The sequence below is a fragment of the Rhamphochromis longiceps genome, linkage group LG3, assembly GCF_057381845.1.
Source record: "Rhamphochromis longiceps isolate RC_006_pf linkage group LG3, R_longiceps_female_GT1.1, whole genome shotgun sequence".
In the NCBI taxonomy this organism is placed as follows: Eukaryota; Metazoa; Chordata; class Actinopteri; order Cichliformes; family Cichlidae; genus Rhamphochromis; species Rhamphochromis longiceps.
This window is the reverse complement of record NC_140559.1, coordinates 65,709,977-65,726,551: the sequence shown is the minus strand read 5'-3', so window position 1 is coordinate 65,726,551 and position 16,575 is coordinate 65,709,977. Positions and strand designations below refer to the sequence as shown.

The 16,575-nt window shown below is 58.2% G+C and overlaps 10 non-coding genes and 1 pseudogene across 10 annotated transcripts; all 11 read right to left on the bottom strand.

Moving 5' to 3' along the window:
* Window positions 1-915: 915 nt before the first annotated feature.
* Window positions 916-1,034, bottom strand: LOC146675810 (5S ribosomal RNA). Its single transcript, XR_014910946.1, has one exon. It is a non-coding gene; the product is annotated as a 5S ribosomal RNA (ribosomal RNA).
* A 900-nt stretch (window positions 1,035-1,934) lies between these two features.
* On the bottom strand, window positions 1,935-2,053 carry LOC146675809 (5S ribosomal RNA). The gene has a single exon (XR_014911152.1). It is a non-coding gene; the product is annotated as a 5S ribosomal RNA (ribosomal RNA).
* Window positions 2,054-3,275: 1,222 nt separating this feature from the next.
* On the bottom strand, window positions 3,276-3,394 carry LOC146675808 (5S ribosomal RNA; annotated as a pseudogene).
* A 1,262-nt stretch (window positions 3,395-4,656) lies between these two features.
* LOC146675807 (5S ribosomal RNA) lies at window positions 4,657-4,775 on the bottom strand. The gene has a single exon (XR_014910945.1). It is a non-coding gene; the product is annotated as a 5S ribosomal RNA (ribosomal RNA).
* A 1,814-nt stretch (window positions 4,776-6,589) lies between these two features.
* On the bottom strand, window positions 6,590-6,708 carry LOC146675806 (5S ribosomal RNA). The gene has a single exon (XR_014910774.1). It is a non-coding gene; the product is annotated as a 5S ribosomal RNA (ribosomal RNA).
* A 1,022-nt stretch (window positions 6,709-7,730) lies between these two features.
* LOC146675805 (5S ribosomal RNA) lies at window positions 7,731-7,849 on the bottom strand. Its single transcript, XR_014910944.1, has one exon. It is a non-coding gene; the product is annotated as a 5S ribosomal RNA (ribosomal RNA).
* A 1,301-nt stretch (window positions 7,850-9,150) lies between these two features.
* LOC146675804 (5S ribosomal RNA) lies at window positions 9,151-9,269 on the bottom strand. The gene has a single exon (XR_014910943.1). It is a non-coding gene; the product is annotated as a 5S ribosomal RNA (ribosomal RNA).
* Window positions 9,270-10,684: 1,415 nt separating this feature from the next.
* Window positions 10,685-10,803, bottom strand: LOC146675803 (5S ribosomal RNA). Its single transcript, XR_014910942.1, has one exon. It is a non-coding gene; the product is annotated as a 5S ribosomal RNA (ribosomal RNA).
* A 1,415-nt stretch (window positions 10,804-12,218) lies between these two features.
* LOC146675802 (5S ribosomal RNA) lies at window positions 12,219-12,337 on the bottom strand. The gene has a single exon (XR_014910818.1). It is a non-coding gene; the product is annotated as a 5S ribosomal RNA (ribosomal RNA).
* Window positions 12,338-14,951: 2,614 nt separating this feature from the next.
* LOC146675801 (5S ribosomal RNA) lies at window positions 14,952-15,070 on the bottom strand. Its single transcript, XR_014910940.1, has one exon. It is a non-coding gene; the product is annotated as a 5S ribosomal RNA (ribosomal RNA).
* Window positions 15,071-16,368: 1,298 nt separating this feature from the next.
* Window positions 16,369-16,487, bottom strand: LOC146675800 (5S ribosomal RNA). The gene has a single exon (XR_014911141.1). It is a non-coding gene; the product is annotated as a 5S ribosomal RNA (ribosomal RNA).
* Window positions 16,488-16,575: the final 88 nt, after the last annotated feature.

Sequence of the window (16,575 nt, the reverse complement as noted above, 5' to 3'; positions counted from 1 at the left end):
AAGGGCCCTGGTGTGGTTTAAGTCGCCTCAGCCAGCAGCCACAGGCCCTGGTGTGGTGTAGGTGGCCTCAGCCAGCAGCCACAGGCCCTGGTGTGGTGTAAGTGGCCACAGCAAGCAGCACAGGGCCTGGTTTGGTGAAGATGGCCTCGGCCAGAAGCGCAGGGCCTGGTGTGATGTGAGTGGCCTGAGCAAGAGCCACAGGCCTTGGTGTGGTGTAAGTGGCCTCAGCCAGCAGCCACAGGCCCTGGTGTGGTGTAAGTCGCCTCAGCCAGAAGCCACAGGCACTGGTGTGGTGTAAGTGGCCTCAGCCAGCAGCAAAAGGGCCCTGGTGTGGTGTAAGTGGCCTCAGCCAGCAGCCACAGGCCCTGGTGTGGTGTAGGTGGCCTCAGCCAGCAGCCACAGGCCCTGGTGTGGTGTAAGTGGCCTCAGCCAGCAGCCACAGGCCCTGGTGTGGTGTAAGTGGCCTCAGCCAGTGCCACAGGCACTGGTGTGGTGTAAGTGGCCTGAGCAAGAGCCACAGGCCCTGGTGTGGTGTAAGTGGCCTGAGCAAGAGCCACAGACCCTGGTGTGGTGTAATTGGCCTCAATAGCAACTAATGCCCTGGTGTGGTGTAGGTGGCCTCAGCCAGCAGCCACAGGCCCTGGTGTGGTGTAAGTGGCCTCAGCCAGCAGCCACAGGCCCTGGTGTGGTGTAAGTGGCCTCAGCCAGAGCCACAGGCCCTGATGTGGTGTAAGTGGCCCCAGCCGGTCACTCAGGCCCTTGTGTGGTGTAGGTTGCATCAGCTAGCAGCACAAGACATTGGAAAAGAGCCAAAAGCAGTGTCGTTAATGTGCCCTCATTAATGGGCAGCTGCTTTTGGTCTTTTAATACACCCCTTCTCTGGATCAAAAGCGGTTCAATGACATGAAAATGAAAGGCTTACAGCACCAGGTATTCCCAGGCAGTCTCCCATCCAAGTACTAACCAAGCCCAGCCCTGCTTAGCTTCCGAGATCAGACGAGGTCGGGCGTGCTCAGGGTGGTATGGCCGTAAGCTGCTGGCTCCAGCACAATGTCTCAATTTATGGATTCAAGTGATTAGGTGGCAAGTACCTGAAGTTACGAAGACAATCCTATAACCATACCTGCATGTTTGCATAATACCCTAACCCAAAGGCTCAGTTTGGCATTTATCCAACAGCACAGGCCCTGGATTGTTGAAGATGGCCTCAGGAACCAGCACAAGGCCTGGTGTGTTGTACATGGCCACAGCAAGCAGCACAGGGCCTGGTTTGGTGAAGATGGCCTCGGCCAGAAGCGCAGGGCCTGGTGTGATGTGAGTGGCCTGAGCAAGAGCAACAGGCCTTGGTGTGGTGTAAGTGGCCTCAGCCAGCAGCCACAGGCCCTGGTGTGGTGTAAGTCGCCTCAGCCAGAAGCCACAGGCACTGGTGTGGTGTAAGTGGCCTCAGCCAGCAGCAAAAGGGCCCTGGTGTGGTGTAAGTGGCCTCAGCCAGTGCCACAGGCCCTGGTGTGGTGTAAGTGGCCTGAGCAAGAGCCACAGGCCCTGGTGTGGTGTAAGTGGCCTGAGCAAGAGCCACAGACCCTGGTGTGGTGTAATTGGCCTCAATAGCAACTAATGCCCTGGTGTGGTGTAGGTGGCCTCAGCCAGCAGCCACAGGCCCTGGTGTGGTGTAAGTTGCCTCAGCCAGCAGCCACAGGCCCTGGTGTGGTGTAAGTGGCCTCAGCCAGAGCCACAGGCCCTGATGTGGTGTAAGTGGCCCCAGCCGGTCACTCAGGCCCTTGTGTGGTGTAGGTTGCATCAGCTAGCAGCACAAGACATTGGAAAAGAGCCAAAAGCAGTGTCGTTAATGTGCCCTCATTAATGGGCAGCTGCTTTTGGTCTTTTAATACACCCCTTCTCTGGATCAAAAGCGGTTCAATGACATGAAAATGAAAGGCTTACAGCACCAGGTATTCCCAGGTAGTCTCCCATCCAAGTACTAACCAAGCCCAGCCCTGCTTAGCTTCCGAGATCAGACGAGGTCGGGCGTGCTCAGGGTGGTATGGCCGTAAGCTGCTGGCTCCAGCACAATGTCTCAATTTATGGATTCAAGTGATTAGGTGGCAAGTACCTGAAGTTACGAAGACAATCCTATAACAATACCTGCATGTGTGCATAATACCCTAACCCAAAGGCTCAGTTTGGCATTTATCCAACAGCACAGGCCCTGGATTGTTGAAGATGGCCTCAGGAACCAGCACAGGGCCTGGTGTGTTGTACATGGCCACAGCAAGCAGCACAGGGCCTGGTTTGGTGAAGATGGCCTCGGCCAGAAGCGCAGGGCCTGGTGTGATGTGAGTGGCCTGAGCAAGAGCAACAGGCCTTGGTGTGGTGTAAGTGGCCTCAGCCAGCAGCCACAGGCCCTGGTGTGGTGTAAGTCGCCTCAGCCAGAAGCCACAGGCACTGGTGTGGTGTAAGTGGCCTCAGCCAGCAGCAAAAGGGCCCTGGTGTGGTGTAAGTGGCCTCAGCCAGCAGCCACAGGCCCTGGTGTGGTGTAGGTGGCCTCAGCCAGCAGCCACAGGCCCTGGTGTGGTGTAAGTGGCCTCAGCCAGCAGCCACAGGCCCTGGTGTGGTGTAAGTGGCCTCAGCCAGCAGCCACAGGCCCTGGTGTGGTGTAAGTGGCCTCAGCCAGTGCCACAGGCCCTGGTGTGGTGTAAGTGGCCTGAGCAAGAGCCACAGACCCTGGTGTGGTGTAATTGGCCTCAGCCAGCAGCCACAGGCCCTGGTGTGGTGTAAGTTGCCTCAGCTAGAAGACACAGGCACTGGTGTGGTGTAAGTGGCCTCAGCCAGCAGCAAAAGGGCCCTGGTGTGGTGTAAGTCGCCTCAGCCAGCAGCCACAGGCCCTGGTGTGGTGTAGGTGGCCTCAGCCAGCAGCCACAGGCCCTGGTGTGGTGTAAGTGGCCTCAATAGCAACTAAGGCCCTGGTGTGGTGTAAGTGGCTTCAGCCAGCAGCCACAGGCTCTGTTGTGGTGTAACTGGCCTCAGCCAGCAGCCACAGGCCCTGGTGTGGTGTAAGTGGCCTCAGCCAGAGCCACAGGCCCTGATGTGGTGTAAGTGGCCCCAGCCGGTCACTCAGGCCCTGGTGTGGTGTAGGTGGCATCAGCTAGCAGCACAAGACATTGGAAAAGAGCCAAAAGCAGTGTCGTTAATGTGCCCTCATTAATGGGCAGCTGCTTTTGGTCTTTTAATACACCCCTTCTCTGGATCAAAAGCGGTTCAATGACATGAAAATGAAAGGCTTACAGCACCAGGTATTCCCAGGCAGTCTCCCATCCAAGTACTAACCAAGCCAAGCCCTGCTTAGCTTCCGAGATCAGACGAGGTCGGGCGTGCTCAGGGTGGTATGGCCGTAAGCTGCTGGCCCCAGCACAATGTCTCAATTTATGGATTCAAGTGATTAGGTGGCAAGTACCTGAAGTTACGAAGACAATCCTATAACCATACCTGCATGTTTGCATAATACCCTAACCCAAAGGCTCAGTTTGGCATTTATCCAACAGCACAGGCCCTGGATTGTTGAAGATGGCCTCAGGAACCAGCACAGGACCTGGTTTGGTGAAGATGGCCTCGGCCAGAAGCGCAGGGCCTGGTGTGAAGTGAGTGGCCTGAGCAAGAGCAACAGGCCTTGGTGTGGTGTAAGTGGCCTCAGCCAGCAGCCACAGGCCCTGGTGTGGTGTAAGTCGCCTCAGCCAGCAGCCACAGGCACTGGTGTGGTGTAAGTGGCCTCAGCCAGCAGCAAAAGGGCCCTGGTGTGGTGTAAGTGGCCTCAGCCAGCAGCCACAGGCCCTGGTGTGGTGTAGGTGGCCTCAGCCAGCAGCCACAGGCCCTGGTGTGGTGTAAGTGGCCTCAGCCAGCAGCCACAGGCCCTGGTGTGGTGTAAGTGGCCTCAGCCAGCAGCCACAGGCCCTGGTGTGGTGTAAGTGGCCTCAGCCAGTGCCACAGGCCCTGGTGTGGTGTAAGTGGCCTGAGCAAGAGCCACAGACCCTGGTGTGGTGTAATTGGCCTCAGCCAGCAGCCACAGGCCCTGGTGTGGTGTAAGTGGCCTCAGCCAGAAGCCACAGGCACTGGTGTGGTGTAAGTGGCCTCAGCCAGCAGCAAAAGGGCCCTGGTGTGGTGTAAGTCGCCTCAGCCAGCAGCCACAGGCCCTGGTGTGGTGTAGGTGGCCTCAGCCAGCAGCCACAGGCCCTGGTGTGGTGTAAGTGGCCTCAGCCAGTGCCACAGGCCCTGGTGTGGTGTAAGTGGCCTGAGCAAGAGCCACAGGCCCTGGTGTGGTGTAAGTGGCCTCAGCCAGTGCCACAGGCCCTGGTGTGGTGTAATTGGCCTCAGCCAGCAGCCACAGGCCCTGGTGTGGTGTAAGTGGCCTCAGCCAGCAGCCACAGGCCCTGGTGTGGTGTAAGTGGCCTCAGCCAGAGCCACAGGCCCTGATGTGGTGTAAGTGGCCCCAGCCGGTCACTCAGGCCCTTGTGTGGTGTAGGTTGCATCAGCTAGCAGCACAAGACATTGGAAAAGAGCCAAAAGCAGTGTCGTTAATGTGCCCTCATTAATGGGCAGCTGCTTTTGGTCTTTTAATACACCCCTTCTCTGGATCAAAAGCGGTTCAATGACATGAAAATGAAAGGCTTACAGCACCAGGTATTCCCAGGCAGTCTCCCATCCAAGTACTAACCAAGCCCAGCCCTGCTTAGCTTCCGAGATCAGACGAGGTCGGGCGTGCTCAGGGTGGTATGGCCGTAAGCTGCTGGCTCCAGCACAATGTCTCAATTTATGGATTCAAGTGATTAGGTGGCAAGTACCTGAAGTTACGAAGACAATCCTATAACCATACCTGCATGTTTGCATAATACCCTAACCCAAAGGCTCAGTTTGGCATTTATCCAACAGCACAGGCCCTGGATTGTTGAAGATGGCCTCAGGGACCAGCACAGGGCCTGGTGTGTTGTACATGGCCACAGCAAGCAGCACAGGGCCTGGTTTGGTGAAGATGGCCTCGGCCAGAAGCGCAGGGCCTGGTGTGATGTGAGTGGCCTGAGCAAGAGCAACAGGCCTTGGTGTGGTGTAAGTGGCCTCAGCCAGCAGCCACAGGCCCTGGTGTGGTGTAAGTGGCCTGAGCAAGAGCCACAGACCCTGGTGTGGTGTAATTGGCCTCAGCCAGCAGCCACAGGCCCTGGTGTGGTGTAAGTCGCCTCAGCCAGAAGCCACAGGCACTGGTGTGGTGTAAGTGGCCTCAGCCAGCAGCAAAAGGGCCCTGGTGTGGTTTAAGTCGCCTCAGCCAGCAGCCACAGGCCCTGGTGTGGTGTAGGTGGCCTCAGCCAGCAGCCACAGGCCCTGGTGTGGTGTAAGTGGCCACAGCAAGCAGCACAGGGCCTGGTTTGGTGAAGATGGCCTCGGCCAGAAGCGCAGGGCCTGGTGTGATGTGAGTGGCCTGAGCAAGAGCAACAGGCCTTGCTGTGGTGTAAGTGGCCTCAGCCAGCAGCCACAGGCCCTGGTGTGGTGTAAGTGGCCTGAGCAAGAGCCACAGACCCTGGTGTGGTGTAATTGGCCTCAGCCAGCAGCCACAGGCCCTGGTGTGGTGTAAGTGGCCTCAGCCAGCAGCCACAGGCACTGGTGTGGTGTAAGTGGCCTCAGCCAGCAGCAAAAGGGCCCTGGTGTGGTTTAAGTCGCCTCAGCCAGCAGCCACAGGCCCTGGTGTGGTGTAGGTGGCCTCAGCCAGCAGCCACAGGCCCTGGTGTGGTGTAAGTGGCCACAGCAAGCAGCACAGGGCCTGGTTTGGTGAAGATGGCCTCGGCCAGAAGCGCAGGGCCTGGTGTGATGTGAGTGGCCTGAGCAAGAGCCACAGGCCTTGGTGTGGTGTAAGTGGCCTCAGCCAGCAGCCACAGGCCCTGGTGTGGCGTAAGTCGCCTCAGCCAGAAGCCACAGGCACTGGTGTGGTGTAAGTGGCCTCAGCCAGCAGCAAAAGGGCCCTGGTGTGGTGTAAGTGGCCTCAGCCAGCAGCCACAGGCCCTGGTGTGGTGTAGGTGGCCTCAGCCAGCAGCCACAGGCCCTGGTGTGGTGTAAGTGGCCTCAGCCAGCAGCCACAGGCCCTGGTGTGGTGTAAGTGGCCTCAGCCAGTGCCACAGGCCCTGGTGTGGTGTAAGTGGCCTGAGCAAGAGCCACAGGCCCTGGTGTGGTGTAAGTGGCCTGAGCAAGAGCCACAGACCCTGGTGTGGTGTAATTGGCCTCAATAGCAACTAATGCCCTGGTGTGGTGTAGGTGGCCTCAGCCAGCAGCCACAGGCCCTGGTGTGGTGTAAGTGGCCTCAGCCAGCAGCCACAGGCCCTGGTGTGGTGTAAGTGGCCTCAGCCAGAGCCACAGGCCCTGATGTGGTGTAAGTGGCCCCAGCCGGTCACTCAGGCCCTTGTGTGGTGTAGGTTGCATCAGCTAGCAGCACAAGACATTGGAAAAGAGCCAAAAGCAGTGTCGTTAATGTGCCCTCATTAATGGGCAGCTGCTTTTGGTCTTTTAATACACCCCTTCTCTGGATCAAAAGCGGTTCAATGACATGAAAATGAAAGGCTTACAGCACCAGGTATTCCCAGGCAGGCTCCCATCCAAGTACTAACCAAGCCCAGCCCTGCTTAGCTTCCGAGATCAGACGAGGTCGGGCGTGCTCAGGGTGGTATGGCCGTAAGCTGCTGGCTCCAGCACAATGTCTCAATTTATGGATTCAAGTGATTAGGTGGCAAGTACCTGAAGTTACGAAGACAATCCTATAACCATACCTGCATGTTTGCATAATACCCTAACCCAAAGGCTCAGTTTGGCATTTATCCAACAGCACAGGCCCTGGATTGTTGAAGATGGCCTCAGGAACCAGCACAGGGCCTGGTGTGTTGTACATGGCCACAGCAAGCAGCACAGGGCCTGGTTTGGTGAAGATGGCCTCGGCCAGAAGCGCAGGGCCTGGTGTGATGTGAGTGGCCTGAGTAAGGGCAACAGGCCTTGGTGTGGTGTAAGTGGCCTCAGCCAGCAGCCACAGGCCCTGGTGTGGTGTAAGTCGCCTCAGCCAGAAGCCACAGGCACTGGTGTGGTGTAAGTGGCCTCAGCCAGCAGCAAAAGGGCCCTGGTGTGGTGTAAGTGGCCTCAGCCAGCAGCCACAGGCCCTGGTGTGGTGTAGGTGGCCTCAGCCAGCAGCCACAGGCACTGGTGTGGTGTAAGTGGCCTCAGCCAGCAGCCACAGGCCCTGGTGTGGTGTAAGTGGCCTCAGCCAGTGCCACAGGCCCTGGTGTGGTGTAAGTGGCCTGAGCAAGAGCCACAGGCCCTGGTGTGGTGTAAGTGGCCTCAGCCAGTGCCACAGGCCCTGGTGTGGTGTAAGTGGCCTCAGCCAGCAGCCACAGGCCCTGGTGTGGTGTAGGTGGCCTCAGCCAGCAGCCACAGGCCCTGGTGTGGTGTAAGTGGCCTCAGCCAGCAGCCACAGGCCCTGGTGTGGTGTAAGAGGCCTCAGCCAGAGCCACAGGCCCTGATGTGGTGTAAGTGGCCCCAGCCGGTCACTCAGGCCCTTGTGTGGTGTAGGTTGCATCAGCTAGCAGCACAAGACATTGGAAAAGAGCCAAAAGCAGTGTCGTTAATGTGCCCTCATTAATGGGCAGCTGCTTTTGGTCTTTTAATACACCCCTTCTCTGGATCAAAAGCGGTTCAATGACATGAAAATGAAAGGCTTACAGCACCAGGTATTCCCAGGCAGTCTCCCATCCAAGTACTAACCAAGCCCAGCCCTGCTTAGCTTCCGAGATCAGACGAGGTCGGGCGTGCTCAGGGTGGTATGGCCGTAAGCAGCTGGCTCCAGCACAATGTCTCAATTTATGGATTCAAGTGATTAGGTGGCAAGTACCTGAAGTTACGAAGACAATCCTATAACCATACCTGCATGTTTGCATAATACCCTAAACAAAGGCTCAGTTTGGCATTTATCCAACAGCACAGGCCCTGGATTGTTGAAGATGGCCTCAGGAACCAGCACAGGACCTGGTTTGGTGAAGATGGCCTCGGCCAGAAGCGCAGGGCCTGGTGTGAAGTGAGTGGCCTGAGCAAGAGCAACAGGCCTTGGTGTGGTGTAAGTGGCCTCAGCCAGCAGCCACAGGCCCTGGTGTGGTGTAAGTCGCCTCAGCCAGCAGCCACAGGCACTGGTGTGGTGTAAGTGGCCTCAGCCAGCAGCAAAAGGGCCCTGGTGTGGTGTAAGTGGCCTCAGCCAGCAGCCACAGGCCCTGGTGTGGTGTAGGTGGCCTCAGCCAGCAGCCACAGGCCCTGGTGTGGTGTAAGTGGCCTCAGCCAGCAGCCACAGGCCCTGGTGTGGTGTAAGTGGCCTCAGCCAGCAGCCACAGGCCCTGGTGTGGTGTAAGTGGCCTCAGCCAGTGCCACAGGCCCTGGTGTGGTGTAAGTGGCCTGAGCAAGAGCCACAGACCCTGGTGTGGTGTAATTGGCCTCAGCCAGCAGCCACAGGCCCTGGTGTGGTGTAAGTGGCCTCAGCCAGAAGCCACAGGCACTGGTGTGGTGTAAGTGGCCTCAGCCAGCAGCAAAAGGGCCCTGGTGTGGTGTAAGTGGCCTCAGCCAGCAGCCACAGGCCCTGGTGTGGTGTAGGTGGCCTCAGCCAGCAGCCACAGGCCCTGGTGTGGTGTAAGTGGCCTCAGCCAGTGCCACAGGCCCTGGTGTGGTGTAAGTGGCCTGAGCAAGAGCCACAGGCCCTGGTGTGGTGTAAGTGGCCTCAGCCAGTGCCACAGGCCCTGGTGTGGTGTAATTGGCCTCAGCCAGCAGCCACAGGCCCTGGTGTGGTGTAGGTGGCCTCAGCCAGCAGCCACAGGCCCTGGTGTGGTGTAAGTGGCCTCAGCCAGCAGCCACAGGCCCTGGTGTGGTGTAAGTGGCCTCAGCCAGAGCCACAGGCCCTGATGTGGTGTAAGTGGCCCCAGCCGGTCACTCAGGCCCTTGTGTGGTGTAGGTTGCATCAGCTAGCAGCACAAGACATTGGAAAAGAGCCAAAAGCAGTGTCGTTAATGTGCCCTCATTAATGGGCAGCTGCTTTTGGTCTTTTAATACACCCCTTCTCTGGATCAAAAGCGGTTCAATGACATGAAAATGAAAGGCTTACAGCACCAGGTATTCCCAGGCAGTCTCCCATCCAAGTACTAACCAAGCCCAGCCCTGCTTAGCTTCCGAGATCAGACGAGGTCGGGCGTGCTCAGGGTGGTATGGCCGTAAGCTGCTGGCTCCAGCACAATGTCTCAATTTATGGATTCAAGTGATTAGGTGGCAAGTACCTGAAGTTACGAAGACAATCCTATAACCATACCTGCATGTTTGCATAATACCCTAACCCAAAGGCTCAGTTTGGCATTTATCCAACAGCACAGGCCCTGGATTGTTGAAGATGGCCTCAGGGACCAGCACAGGGCCTGGTGTGTTGTACATGGCCACAGCAAGCAGCACAGGGCCTGGTTTGGTGAAGATGGCCTCGGCCAGAAGCGCAGGGCCTGGTGTGATGTGAGTGGCCTGAGCAAGAGCAACAGGCCTTGGTGTGGTGTAAGTGGCCTCAGCCAGCAGCCACAGGCCCTGGTGTGGTGTAAGTGGCCTGAGCAAGAGCCACAGACCCTGGTGTGGTGTAATTGGCCTCAGCCAGCAGCCACAGGCCCTGGTGTGGTGTAAGTCGCCTCAGCCAGAAGCCACAGGCACTGGTGTGGTGTAAGTGGCCTCAGCCAGCAGCAAAAGGGCCCTGGTGTGGTTTAAGTCGCCTCAGCCAGCAGCCACAGGCCCTGGTGTGGTGTAGGTGGCCTCAGCCAGCAGCCACAGGCCCTGGTGTGGTGTAAGTGGCCACAGCAAGCAGCACAGGGCCTGGTTTGGTGAAGATGGCCTCGGCCAGAAGCGCAGGGCCTGGTGTGATGTGAGTGGCCTGAGCAAGAGCAACAGGCCTTGCTGTGGTGTAAGTGGCCTCAGCCAGCAGCCACAGGCCCTGGTGTGGTGTAAGTGGCCTGAGCAAGAGCCACAGACCCTGGTGTGGTGTAATTGGCCTCAGCCAGCAGCCACAGGCCCTGGTGTGGTGTAAGTGGCCTCAGCCAGCAGCCACAGGCCCTGGTGTGGTGTAGGTGGCCTCAGCCAGCAGCCACAGGCCCTGGTGTGGTGTAAGTGGCCTCAGCCAGCAGCCACAGGCCCTGGTGTGGTGTAAGTGGCCTCAGCCAGTGCCACAGGCCCTGGTGTGGTGTAAGTGGCCTGAGCAAGAGCCACAGGCCCTGGTGTGGTGTAAGTGGCCTGAGCAAGAGCCACAGACCCTGGTGTGGTGTAATTGGCCTCAATAGCAACTAATGCCCTGGTGTGGTGTAGGTGGCCTCAGCCAGCAGCCACAGGCCCTGGTGTGGTGTAAGTGGCCTCAGCCAGCAGCCACAGGCCCTGGTGTGGTGTAAGTGGCCTCAGCCAGAGCCACAGGCCCTGATGTGGTGTAAGTGGCCCCAGCCGGTCACTCAGGCCCTTGTGTGGTGTAGGTTGCATCAGCTAGCAGCACAAGACATTGGAAAAGAGCCAAAAGCAGTGTCGTTAATGTGCCCTCATTAATGGGCAGCTGCTTTTGGTCTTTTAATACACCCCTTCTCTGGATCAAAAGCGGTTCAATGACATGAAAATGAAAGGCTTACAGCACCAGGTATTCCCAGGCAGTCTCCCATCCAAGTACTAACCAAGCCCAGCCCTGCTTAGCTTCCGAGATCAGACGAGGTCGGGCGTGCTCAGGGTGGTATGGCCGTAAGCTGCTGGCTCCAGCACAATGTCTCAATTTATGGATTCAAGTGATTAGGTGGCAAGTACCTGAAGTTACGAAGACAATCCTATAACCATACCTGCATGTTTGCATAATACCCTAACCCAAAGGCTCAGTTTGGCATTTATCCAACAGCACAGGCCCTGGATTGTTGAAGATGGCCTCAGGGACCAGCACAGGGCCTGGTGTGTTGTACATGGCCACAGCAAGCAGCACAGGGCCTGGTTTGGTGAAGATGGCCTCGGCCAGAAGCGCAGGGCCTGGTGTGATGTGAGTGGCCTGAGCAAGAGCAACAGGCCTTGGTGTGGTGTAAGTGGCCTCAGCCAGCAGCCACAGGCCCTGGTGTGGTGTAAGTGGCCTGAGCAAGAGCCACAGACCCTGGTGTGGTGTAATTGGCCTCAGCCAGCAGCCACAGGCCCTGGTGTGGTGTAAGTCGCCTCAGCCAGAAGCCACAGGCACTGGTGTGGTGTAAGTGGCCTCAGCCAGCAGCAAAAGGGCCCTGGTGTGGTTTAAGTCGCCTCAGCCAGCAGCCACAGGCCCTGGTGTGGTGTAGGTGGCCTCAGCCAGCAGCCACAGGCCCTGGTGTGGTGTAAGTGGCCACAGCAAGCAGCACAGGGCCTGGTTTGGTGAAGATGGCCTCGGCCAGAAGCGCAGGGCCTGGTGTGATGTGAGTGGCCTGAGCAAGAGCAACAGGCCTTGCTGTGGTGTAAGTGGCCTCAGCCAGCAGCCACAGGCCCTGGTGTGGTGTAAGTGGCCTGAGCAAGAGCCACAGACCCTGGTGTGGTGTAATTGGCCTCAGCCAGCAGCCACAGGCCCTGGTGTGGTGTAAGTGGCCTCAGCCAGCAGCCACAGGCCCTGGTGTGGTGTAGGTGGCCTCAGCCAGCAGCCACAGGCCCTGGTGTGGTGTAAGTGGCCTCAGCCAGCAGCCACAGGCCCTGGTGTGGTGTAAGTGGCCTCAGCCAGTGCCACAGGCCCTGGTGTGGTGTAAGTGGCCTGAGCAAGAGCCACAGGCCCTGGTGTGGTGTAAGTGGCCTGAGCAAGAGCCACAGACCCTGGTGTGGTGTAATTGGCCTCAATAGCAACTAATGCCCTGGTGTGGTGTAGGTGGCCTCAGCCAGCAGCCACAGGCCCTGGTGTGGTGTAAGTGGCCTCAGCCAGCAGCCACAGGCCCTGGTGTGGTGTAAGTGGCCTCAGCCAGAGCCACAGGCCCTGATGTGGTGTAAGTGGCCCCAGCCGGTCACTCAGGCCTTTGTGTGGTGTAGGTTGCATCAGCTAGCAGCACAAGACATTGGAAAAGAGCCAAAAGCAGTGTCGTTAATGTGCCCTCATTAATGGGCAGCTGCTTTTGGTCTTTTAATACACCCCTTCTCTGGATCAAAAGCGGTTCAATGACATGAAAAAGAAAGGCTTACAGCACCAGGTATTCCCAGGCAATCTCCCATCCAAGTACTAACCAAGCCCAGCCCTGCTTAGCTTCCGAGATCAGACGAGGTCGGGCGTGCTCAGGGTGGTATGGCCGTAAGCAGCTGGCTCCAGCACAATGTCTCAATTTATGGATTCAAGTGATTAGGTGGCAAGTACCTGAAGTTACGAAGACAATCCTATAACCATACCTGCATGTTTGCATAATACCCTAAACAAAGGCTCAGTTTGGCATTTATCCAACAGCACAGGCCCTGGATTGTTGAAGATGGCCTCAGGGACCAGCACAGGGCCTGGTGTGTTGTACATGGCCACAACAAGCAGCACAGGGCCTGGTTTGGTGAAGATGGCCTCGGCCAGAAGTGCAGGGCCTGGTGTGATGTGAGTGGCCTGAGCAAGAGCAACAGGCCTTGGTGTGGTGTAAGTGGCCTCAGCCAGCAGCCACAGGCCCTGGTGTGGTGTAAGTCGCCTCAGCCAGAAGCCACAGGCACTGGTGTGGTGTAAGTGGCCTCAGCCAGCAGCAAAAGGGCCCTGGTGTGGTGTAAGTGGCCTCAGCCAGCAGCCACAGGCCCTGGTGTGGTGTAGGTGGCCTCAGCCAGCAGCCACAGGCCCTGGTGTGGTGTAAGTGGCCTCAGCCAGCAGCCACAGGCCCTGGTGTGGTGTAAGTGGCCTCAGCCAGTGCCACAGGCCCTGGTGTGGTGTAAGTGGCCTGAGCAAGAGCCACAGACCCTGGTGTGGTGTAATTGGCCTCAGCCAGCAGCCACAGGCCCTGGTGTGGTGTAAGTCGCCTCAGCCAGAAGCCACAGGCACTGGTGTGGTGTAAGTGGCCTCAGCCAGCAGCAAAAGGGCCCTGGTGTGGTTTAAGTCGCCTCAGCCAGCAGCCACAGGCCCTGGTGTGGTGTAGGTGGCCTCAGCCAGCAGCCACAGGCCCTGGTGTGGTGTAAGTGGCCACAGCAAGCAGCACAGGGCCTGGTTTGGTGAAGATGGCCTCGGCCAGAAGCGCAGGGCCTGGTGTGATGTGAGTGGCCTGAGCAAGAGCCACAGGCCTTGGTGTGGTGTAAGTGGCCTCAGCCAGCAGCCACAGGCCCTGGTGTGGTGTAAGTCGCCTCAGCCAGAAGCCACAGGCACTGGTGTGGTGTAAGTGGCCTCAGCCAGCAGCAAAAGGGCCCTGGTGTGGTGTAAGTGGCCTCAGCCAGCAGCCACAGGCCCTGGTGTGGTGTAGGTGGCCTCAGCCAGCAGCCACAGGCCCTGGTGTGGTGTAAGTGGCCTCAGCCAGCAGCCACAGGCCCTGGTGTGGTGTAAGTGGCCTCAGCCAGTGCCACAGGCCCTGGTGTGGTGTAAGTGGCCTGAGCAAGAGCCACAGAGCCTGGTGTGGTGTAATTGGCCTCAGCCAGCAGCCACAGGCCCTGGTGTGGTGTAAGTCGCCTCAGCCAGAAGCCACAGGCACTGGTGTGGTGTAAGTGGCCTCAGCCAGCAGCAAAAGGGCCCTGGTGTGGTTTAAGTCGCCTCAGCCAGCAGCCACAGGCCCTGGTGTGGTGTAGGTGGCCTCAGCCAGCAGCCACAGGCCCTGGTGTGGTGTAAGTGGCCACAGCAAGCAGCACAGGGCCTGGTTTGGTGAAGATGGTCTCGGCCAGAAGCGCAGGGCCTGGTGTGATGTGAGTGGCCTGAGCAAGAGCCACAGGCCTTGGTGTGGTGTAAGTGGCCTCAGCCAGCAGCCACAGGCCCTGGTGTGGTGTAAGTCGCCTCAGCCAGAAGCCACAGGCACTGGTGTGGTGTAAGTGGCCTCAGCCAGCAGCAAAAGGGCCCTGGTGTGGTGTAATTGGCCTCAGCCAGCAGCCACAGGCCCTGGTGTGGTGTAGGTGGCCTCAGCCAGCAGCCACAGGCCCTGGTGTGGTGTAAGTGGCCTCAGCCAGCAGCCACAGGCCCTGGTGTGGTGTAAGTGGCCTCAGCCAGCAGCCACAGGCCCTGGTGTGGTGTAAGTGGCCTCAGCCAGTGCCACAGGCCCTGGTGTGGTGTAAGTGGCCTGAGCAAGAGCCACAGACCCTGGTGTGGTGTAATTGGCCTCAGCCAGCAGCCACAGGCCCTGGTGTGGTGTAAGTGGCCTCAGCCAGAAGCCACAGGCACTGGTGTGGTGTAAGTGGCCTCAGCCAGCAGCAAAAGGGCCCTGGTGTGGTGTAAGTGGCCTCAGCCAGCAGCCACAGGCCCTGGTGTGGTGTAGGTGGCCTCAGCCAGCAGCCACAGGCCCTGGTGTGGTGTAAGTGGCCTCAGCCAGTGCCACAGGCCCTGGTGTGGTGTAAGTGGCCTGAGCAAGAGCCACAGGCCCTGGTGTGGTGTAAGTGGCCTCAGCCAGTGCCACAGGCCCTGGTGTGGTGTAATTGGCCTCAGCCAGCAGCCACAGGCCCTGGTGTGGTGTAGGTGGCCTCAGCCAGCAGCCACAGGCCCTGGTGTGGTGTAAGTGGCCTCAGCCAGCAGCCACAGGCCCTGGTGTGGTGTAAGTGGCCTCAGCCAGAGCCACAGGCCCTGATGTGGTGTAAGTGGCCCCAGCCGGTCACTCAGGCCCTTGTGTGGTGTAGGTTGCATCAGCTAGCAGCACAAGACATTGGAAAAGAGCCAAAAGCAGTGTCGTTAATGTGCCCTCATTAATGGGCAGCTGCTTTTGGTCTTTTAATACACCCCTTCTCTGGATCAAAAGCGGTTCAATGACATGAAAATGAAAGGCTTACAGCACCAGGTATTCCCAGGCAGTCTCCCATCCAAGTACTAACCAAGCCCAGCCCTGCTTAGCTTCCGAGATCAGACGAGGTCGGGCGTGCTCAGGGTGGTATGGCCGTAAGCTGCTGGCTCCAGCACAATGTCTCAATTTATGGATTCAAGTGATTAGGTGGCAAGTACCTGAAGTTACGAAGACAATCCTATAACCATACCTGCATGTTTGCATAATACCCTAACCCAAAGGCTCAGTTTGGCATTTATCCAACAGCACAGGCCCTGGATTGTTGAAGATGGCCTCAGGGACCAGCACAGGGCCTGGTGTGTTGTACATGGCCACAGCAAGCAGCACAGGGCCTGGTTTGGTGAAGATGGCCTCGGCCAGAAGCGCAGGGCCTGGTGTGATGTGAGTGGCCTGAGCAAGAGCAACAGGCCTTGGTGTGGTGTAAGTGGCCTCAGCCAGCAGCCACAGGCCCTGGTGTGGTGTAAGTGGCCTGAGCAAGAGCCACAGACCCTGGTGTGGTGTAATTGGCCTCAGCCAGCAGCCACAGGCCCTGGTGTGGTGTAAGTCGCCTCAGCCAGAAGCCACAGGCACTGGTGTGGTGTAAGTGGCCTCAGCCAGCAGCAAAAGGGCCCTGGTGTGGTTTAAGTCGCCTCAGCCAGCAGCCACAGGCCCTGGTGTGGTGTAGGTGGCCTCAGCCAGCAGCCACAGGCCCTGGTGTGGTGTAAGTGGCCACAGCAAGCAGCACAGGGCCTGGTTTGGTGAAGATGGCCTCGGCCAGAAGCGCAGGGCCTGGTGTGATGTGAGTCGCCTGAGCAAGAGCCACAGGCCTTGGTGTGGTGTAAGTGGCCTCAGCCAGCAGCCACAGGCCCTGGTGTGGTGTAAGTCGCCTCAGCCAGAAGCCACAGGCACTGGTGTGGTGTAAGTGGCCTCAGCCAGCAGCAAAAGGGCCCTGGTGTGGTGTAAGTGGCCTCAGCCAGCAGCCACAGGCCCTGGTGTGGTGTAAGTGGCCTCAGCCAGTGCCACTGGCCCTGGTGTGGTGTAAGTGGCCTGAGCAAGAGCCACAGGCCCTGGTGTGGTGTAATTGGCCTCAATAGCAACTAATGCCCTGGTGTGGTGTAGGTGGCCTCAGCCAGCAGCCACAGGCCCTGGTGTGGTGTAAGTGGCCTCAGCCAGCAGCCACAGGCCCTGGTGTGGTGTAAGTGGCCTCAGCCAGAGCCACAGGCCCTGATGTGGTGTAAGTGGCCCCAGCCGGTCACTCAGGCCCTTGTGTGGTGTAGGTTGCATCAGCTAGCAGCACAAGACATTGGAAAAGAGCCAAAAGCAGTGTCGTTAATGTGCCCTCATTAATGGGCAGCTGCTTTTGGTCTTTTAATACACCCCTTCTCTGGATCAAAAGCGGTTCAATGACATGAAAATGAAAGGCTTACAGCACCAGGTATTCCCAGGTAGTCTCCCATCCAAGTACTAACCAAGCCCAGCCCTGCTTAGCTTCCGAGATCAGACGAGGTCGGGCGTGCTCAGGGTGGTATGGCCGTAAGCTGCTGGCTCCAGCACAATGTCTCAATTTATGGATTCAAGTGATTAGGTGGCAAGTACCTGAAGTTACGAAGACAATCCTATAACCATA